This window comes from Triticum dicoccoides, chromosome 6B, assembly GCF_002162155.2.
Source record: "Triticum dicoccoides isolate Atlit2015 ecotype Zavitan chromosome 6B, WEW_v2.0, whole genome shotgun sequence".
Classification (NCBI taxonomy): Eukaryota; Viridiplantae; Streptophyta; class Magnoliopsida; order Poales; family Poaceae; genus Triticum; species Triticum dicoccoides.
The window spans coordinates 720,526,089-720,534,145 of record NC_041391.1 but is presented as its reverse complement, the minus strand read 5'-3'; the positions used below and the strand labels follow the sequence as shown (position 1 = coordinate 720,534,145).

General features: G+C 48.4%; 1 pseudogene; it reads right to left on the bottom strand.

The window, feature by feature from the left end:
• Nucleotides 1-2,798: 2,798 nt before the first annotated feature.
• LOC119321677 lies at nucleotides 2,799-7,334 on the bottom strand (annotated as a pseudogene).
• Nucleotides 7,335-8,057: the final 723 nt, after the last annotated feature.

Genomic DNA, 8,057 nt, shown 5'->3' with positions numbered 1-8,057 from the left:
GTCGACATGGGAGTCGACGTGCTAGTCCTAGACATGGCTCACCCACTGTTGGATATCCCTAAGAAAATGTTTGAGGGACCAACATCTTATGTGACAATTGAGAATGAAACACGTTATCCAGGAAACATTATGTTGGAGGTGGTGCACGTACAGCTCACGATGATGTACGACCTCTTGTACACCAAGGTGGTGGTGCACACCTGGTACGGCTTCATCGTCCGTCTCATCTCGCTGCCTTTCACTGTGGCCGTACTCAAGTTGTTCTATGCATTGAAAGACGAAGATGGTTACAGAAGAGCAGATATCATTGTGACCAAAGTTTTGCTCATTGGTGCAGTTGTCCTGGAGGCCATCTCAGTGCTGAGGTTCATGTTCTCTATGTGGACAGCCGCACTGCTGTATAAAAGAACATGGTATTCGCTTGGCTGGGTGCTTCATTACGCTGAACTGGTCTTCTCCAATTTAGTCAGGAAAATTGTACAAAGTGATGAAATCTATTGGTCGGGCCACATGCGCCAACACAACTTGTTTAAGGTGTTCTTGCACACTAACTCCAGCAGAGGCAGCAGAATCGCAAAAAGGATGGGACTGGAGGACATGTGGGATTCAACATTCTGCTCATGGTCCACTCGTGTCCCAAGAGAGATCATTGGGAAGGTGTTGGTACTAGTGTCAGCAACTGAATCTAGGCAGGATGTTCCATCTAGTGAGACTGGAACTGAAGCTAGGCAGGTCGTCGTTCCATTATCTGATGATACTGCAACTGGATCTAGGCAGGCTGTTCCATCTGTTGATACTGGAACTGAAGCTAGGCAGGTCGTTCCGTTATCTGATGGTACTGGAACTGAAGCTAGCCAGATTGACATCAAGAAATCACGGGGCCGGAATGCCCTAAGGAGAGGCGGCCATGAGGAGTTGGCATGGAGCGTGGGATTGGATCTGGATGAGAGCATCCTCGTGTGGCACATTGCCACTCATGTCTACCTCGAGTCGTCAGTGGATATCGCATCACTTTTTGTTTCTGACGCAATGAGGGAATTTTATGTCGCAATGAAGGCTCTCTGCAATTACATGTTTTATCTGCTGATCGCCCGCCCCTACATGCTGCCTTACCCTGTTACTCGTCAGAGGTATGTCCAGCTGTGCCATGATTGCAACACGCATCTGAGCACAGCCCTTGACATCCGGCCCCTGACCGATGCCATAAAGGAACAGAAGGAGGCTTTGATCGGAGGATCTCCAATTCAACCAAATGCTGATGGACGCATTGCTGGTGACTCTCAGAGCGGAGGAACTGCTCAGACTTCGATCAACAGCACACTTGACCTCGGATGTAAGCTTGCAGCACAGTTGGTCGACACAGCGCAAAGAGATCCTGAAGATGTTCATCGGATACCGGAGATGGTCTTTGAAGTGTGGGTGGAGATGCTATGTTGCACGGCCTACAACTGCAACGAGAAATCTCATGCCAAAAACCTGACAAACGGGGGTGAGCTCATGACCATCGTTGCCCTTATGATGGTATACAAGTCAAATGGTTTTATCAGGACAGAGAATAGCAGTGCCACCGCCAGCACTAGTTCTTCGCCTTAATTGGACCAAGTGAGTATATTTGTTCATACTTTTATCGTGTCTTCCCTGCGCGTTTATATATACTGATGGTTTACTTGCTTTGTCAATTGACAGGTTGTATGTGTGCTGCCAAATTGGATTGGGGTGCATGCATCTATCTATTGAAACAAGTCTACATCTCCAACGGTATTTACTATGCATGCAGTGGTCTCGAATAATCGCTTGCTTCTTGCGGTTTTTAATTCAACCAAGTCCTCTTTGATGATGATTTGCACTGGGCAGATCATCCTATGTATGTACGAGGTTGTACCAGGTTTCATTTCCACTGAATTTTGCATTTTCTGCAGCCGTTCCACAAAGCTGTAAAACAAATATCTATTTGTACTCTATTTCGTATAAGACCTATTCCGTAATCTTTGCTATCAGATATCTTCCTTCCAGATGCGTGCTGGCATGTTGCTCTTTATTCTCCTCTGATTCATTTTCTGGAAAACACTAAATCACAAAGCAACCGTTGGGTTCCGCTGCTTTGAGAAGGTCATTACTGATATACTAATAAGTACTGTTTGTTTGTTTGATTGATTTACATTTACTTCTAGACTTGTAGTATGCCAATTCAAATCCGGCGCATGTCCACAACTTTAAGGCGCGTTTCTGAATTTAGCGCATGTCCACAAGTTTTTGGCGCGTTTCTGAATTTCCTTTCATAATCAGGCTTGCCCGAATTTTTGACATAACATATCGTCAAGAAAACAACCAAACATTCATCTGATGCATGAGCTTAGATCTTCTACATTCTTGGACTGTTACTATTTTGCAAAATAAAACAAAATTGCGAAAAAAAAGACATCCAGGATATTTCTCATGCAAATTCAAGATGAAGTTGTCTTTTGGGTTAATACTACATCCCCAAAGCTTAGAGCTAGGGGAAGATGGGAGTGTTATGCTGTTTTGGTTGGGGTCTGAGGCTTGGTTTTTCTGTCTCTTCAGTTTTCGACCTGTTTAGGTTGTGACCTGGTTCCCGTGGAACCTAGTAACTATATTGTTATGCTGGTTTGGCAACACATATCTACAGGTTTTGGCATGATGGTGTGTAAATTGAAATGATACTAAATAGCATGGAAAAACATCAAATCTTCGAGTGAACCATAATCTTATCAGATGTGGGTTTTCCTCTAGAAAGAGAAAGCCTCCTTCAAGCAACCCAACAGAGTTAGTGTCTGTTATCACGCCACTCTGCTTCCCCCCAAAGCTGGTGCTGCGGCAAGCTGTATTTTGTTGGCTGGCAGGCACGCATCATCGTTGGCCATCCGAGTAGAACATGCTTGGGTACAGCCAGAACGGCAAACTGACGCTTTCGCTAGTGTGCTTCCTAAGTTGGGATCCAGCACGCCACACAACCCATAGAGAGCCCAAGGTCGAGATGGACGATGTTGCTCCTCCCTCCCCATAGTTCCGAGCTCATGCAAGAATGCGGCCTGCTTTTTGCTCCTGGACCCTTAAAGAGTGCCCAATTGTCCAGCTTCTCCACGGCCATCCAAGTCGCCGGCTCAGTTCCCATGTTGAGGCGGTGGAGCTTGTTTGAACTGAGCATGAAAAGCATGTCACCACAAACCACCAGCCTTCCTTCCTCAGCCCTGGTTTTTATCTGCTGCAGACCATGCTGAGGGGGCAGCTGCAGAGCGTAGGATCTTCCATCGCTATCCGAGACAATGAACTGACCACCAAATTTCATAAAATGTTCTATTAGATACTCCCTCAGTTTGATAATGTAGTGTGTATAGAATTTTTAAAAAGTCAAACTTTGCAATCTTTGACCAAATTTATAGAGAAAACTATTTATATGTACAGTGCCAAAAATATATAGTATGAAACTACATCTATGATGAATCTAATGATACATGTTTCGCATTTAGATGTAAATGTTGTTCTCCACAAACTTGCTCAAAGTTTGTGAGGTTTGATTTTTCAAAAAATCTATATGCACTACATTATGAAACGGATGGAGTACTGATAAGGATGCTGGAGTTCGGACTAAGAGTGGTTTTCAACACACAGATCAAAAAGGGAGGACTCGGTACTGACAAGAAGACGTGAGTTGGGTGATGCAATTGGGCTATTAGAGTGCCCTTCAAGAAGTATGACCTGCATTTGTCACTGGATGGGAGATGTGGAGTTGGAACCTCGGCACGGGTGAACCCATAAACGATGTGACAATATCCGTATGAGAAGTAGATGACATTACCATAGGAGGAGCCAATAAATGTCATCTTGTTCTCCGTGGTTTGTTCAGGATGTTGGAGTTGTGTCGAATATAGTGTACAAGGTAGATTACAGTTGGACTTGTAGTTGTATCGTGTTTACATAGGATATGGAGTCGTGTCCTAGTAGAACACTTGTATCCTAGGCCTCTCTTATATAGCGGGGGTAGACACACGATGTAATCTATGCCAACATAATAGCACCGGAACGCAGGGGAAGCCGGCGGCTTGTGCCGATGTCCAGGGCGACCGGGTGTGCGGTATTGTGACGGTGTCACGGGGAGGAGCGTCCGTAGTCAAGCCCCGGGGATGTAGCCATATCGGTGAACCTCGTTAACAAATCTCGGTGTCGTGCTTGTGTGATTGCCTGGTCCTCGAATGATCGACGGAGTGCCTCGGATTTATTCTAACAAGTGGTATCATGAGCTAGGTCGGGAGGTTGTCTGGATTGTTGATCTGGAGGAAGCGATCGGAGGCACGTGTGCGTGTGGCGGATCGGATCGATAGGCAGCAGCAAAAGCATCGGTGGCAGCGAAGAGACGTGCGGCGATTGATCAGTACATCAATCGGGCGAGCGTACACAATTCCCGGCGAGGTCGGATCGAGCAGACGACTTGTCGAAGTGTTCCCTATGGACTCGGTCTCGACGAGATCAATGCGGTGAAGGAACGTGGACAAGTTAGCCCAGTCCGAGGCACGTACGGGTGGCAGGCTGGCAGCGGATACAGCCTAGGCGCTATGTGCGATGGGCTGGTGCGGGCAGCGGCCCCACAGGTGGGCGCTTGCTGGGCCTTGGCTGAGCACAATGGCCGGCTGATGCAGGAGGCTGCTAACGCGTGATGCATGAGCCATGAGGCTGCGCTCGTCCATCAATACATGCTGATGCAAACACCGTGAGATTTGTTTTGGAAAAAAGAGGACCGGGTCCTCGTGTAGGACACGGAAAAAGGCAGCAGCAGAACGAATCGCAAAGGAAATCCATTGATAATTCACGATCATTGGAAATAGCAAGGCTGTGGCAAGGCAAAAGCTAGCACCGTGAGTTGAGCCTAGTATCTAGTACACGTGAGGACCAGAATGTTTTTTGGTTGGAACTGCTGTAGTAAGCCGAGGCTGTTCGTGTACTTGGGGCATCGCGTGGAAAGTTTGGATAATTTTTCACAGGGTCAGTCATATGAAAACCATGGCGCCAACGGTTACCAGGTTTGAGGTGGAGAAGTTCACGGAACTGAAAACCTTAGGTTATGACAGACAATGATGAAAGTTTTGATGGCACAACAGTGATGCTTGAAGGCGTTGCACAAAGTCAGGTCAGCTAAGATGGAATTATTATGTGATGGATGGAAATTCGCGGAAAATGATTTGGGAGCCTTGAGCGTGTCATACAGTCGAACGAGTTCGGCTGGGTCAGACTGGGCAGTCTGACGGGATCGACGTAAGTCTGTTGGTACAGAAGATGGTGCGGGATCGGCAACGACGACATAGGAGCGTGATGTTGATGGTGACCGACTTCTGGGCGTGGAAACATGTGGCGCAGGCCCCGAGGGCTTGTGTGGCTTCGACAAGACTATGGCGCGGGATTTATTCAAGGTGGTGTATACACGGAGCTTGAAGTTGATGAGGCGCAGGGGTGGACTGATCATCTACCATGGAGTCATGTTGAAGGTGGAGCTGGAGTCTGACGGAAGACTTCACTCGATGCTGATTGAAGGGCTACGGCGTAAGACGTCAGAGAGTCGAAGCCTATTTCAGCGGAAAAAACGTGTGGCACGCAGTTCGGACTGGAGCCCAGTGGTCTGATGGAAGCGTGAAACTCGTCATCGGTCGGTGATGATCGGTGGTACTCTGCAGTGGGGGTTGAGTGGTGTGGTTTCGCGACCCTTGAGACTCGACCAGGACAGCGGAGGCTCGACGCGGTAATAACGGCGAGGCGTGCGGTGCGCACGTGACATGGAGACGGGCCATGGCTCTGGTGGTCATACATGTGGTGAGACAACTGCGAATTTGACTCGGGATGACTACAAGCAATGGTGAAATTCCTTCAAGTTTCAGACAGGCAGTCAAGAAAGGAGCGGTGATGTTGAGTTCAGGTAACTCTTACGTGTGACACCCAATATGTGAGTTGTTCACTTTCACGCAGGTCAGTGATCAGTGTGTCATGGCGCTGGACGGATACTCTGGAAGTTGGGAGCACAGACTAGAGTAAAGAGGAACTTAATTTGCTCCAGTGTTGACTGTGGTCAAGAAAAGAAGGGACTACAAGTTGCAGGTGGAGTCACATGGAGTCTTTGGAGTAGCAGCGATACTCATGGGATAAGCTCAAGTCCAATGTACATGGAAGTTGACGCATGGACAAATTCAGGGTGGTGGAGAATATTCGCCAAGGTGGAGTTTGTTGGAGTTGTGTGGAATATAGTGTACAAGGTAGATTACAGTTGGACTTGTAGTTGTATCGTGTTTACATAGGATGTGGAGTCGTGTCCTAGTAGGACACTTGTATCCTAGGCCTTTCTTATATAGCGGGGGTAGACACACGATGTAATCTATGCCGACATAATAGCACCGGAACGCAGGGGAAGCCGGCGGCTTGTGCCGGTGTCCAGGGCGACCGGGTGTGCGGTATTGTGACGGTGTCACGGGGAGGAGCGCCCGTAGTCAAGCCCCGGGGATGTAGCCATATCGATGAACCTCGTTAACAAATCTCGGTGTCGTGCTTGTGTGATTGTCTGATCCTCGGATGATCGACGGAGTGCCTCGAATTTATTCTAACACAGGAGTCTAGCAGTAAGGCCCCGTTAGGAAGTGCTCCAGCTTCCCGACGGGGCCAACTTCTCGACGGTGCAGCGCAAGCCAGCTTCCCAGTCAAGCCAGCAGCGTTCGGCAGGCATAGGAGAGGAGTTGCGCTAGTCGCTGTGGTCGGGCCTACCAGGAAGGGCTGCGAACAAAGAGGAATACGGTTCAGCAGGCACTTCGCGGTGGCAGCGGCATGTAATTTCAACGAACTCCTACTTCTGTATTTTGCGAAGCTGGACTTCCCTCGCTCCACGGATTTGCGCGTCGCGAGGCCTCCGCTTCTGAAGCTGGCTCCATGGAGCCGACGCGTTCGGCCAGCTCCTCGCCCGCTTCCAGAGAAGCGCGGAGCCGGATCACTTCCGAACGGGGCCTAAGGGGAGATGTTCGGGGTGGCTGGATCGATAACCACACATGTGTATAGCTGATGGCAATCATTGGTAGCAGGAAGAAGAGGACCTTGTACACAAACATGGGGTTGGATGAGGAGAGGTGGGAATTTAGTGTGGTGCATGTATTTGGATGGGTATGAGGATCAGGCAGCGCGCCAAGAAGGGCATGTTGCAGAGAAGCCAAGAATGTCTCGGAAGGGTCCCAGCTGAGCAACAATGGAGTGAAGCAAGCCATCTGGGAGGCCAGTCCAACCTCGGTTCCGAAAAAGGAATGGCGTCCGAGGAAAGAGACGGCAGACAATTTGTTGGGCCTCTGCATGATGTGCTGCTAATGACAAACTCGGCATGCAATGAAAACAAATACTGTAAGCTACTAAGCTGACTAGGAAATACTCGTACGAGGCAAATAGCATATTAATCGGAACTATGGCATGTTAAGCTAATTCCGATGCGGTCGTCGGCTGTCAGGGACGTCCTCTTGTCCAGCGGTGTCGTTGCTGCCTCACCGGGAATAGGAAGGATCTGCTTTCTCGGGCGTTTCCTCTTTGAGGTGTGAGCACCGAGCACCAGTCCACTAATGAAGCTGAAGCACACTGATGGAGCAAAGTGCACTCTGGAAAATGACACTTCGGGATTCAGATAACCAACAGCCTGGATTCGTCCCAGCACGAACATGATAGATCAATGATGGATAGGCATCTAAGTGGTTACCGTCTTACCGTCCAACTTTATTACAACCTTTAATGATCTCCCCAGTAACAGCTAATTAACCAGCAGCTCGGATTCATCCCAGCATGATTTTTTTCCGTAAAAAAAGAACTAGCCTTGCCAATCCACGCGGAGGTTCGATTGTAGAGTCGTGGGCGCATGAAAAACGGGATCTTGGATTAGAATTCAGTGAAAGCTCTAAGCCATAAGATGAAACAAGAACCAACGACACCGCATTGGTCTGATGATTTTCCTGTGTCAAACTTCCAGATACAAAGTGTTTCCCTTAAGTAAAACGGTTGTAGATCTATGTAGATGTAGCATTACTGAAGAC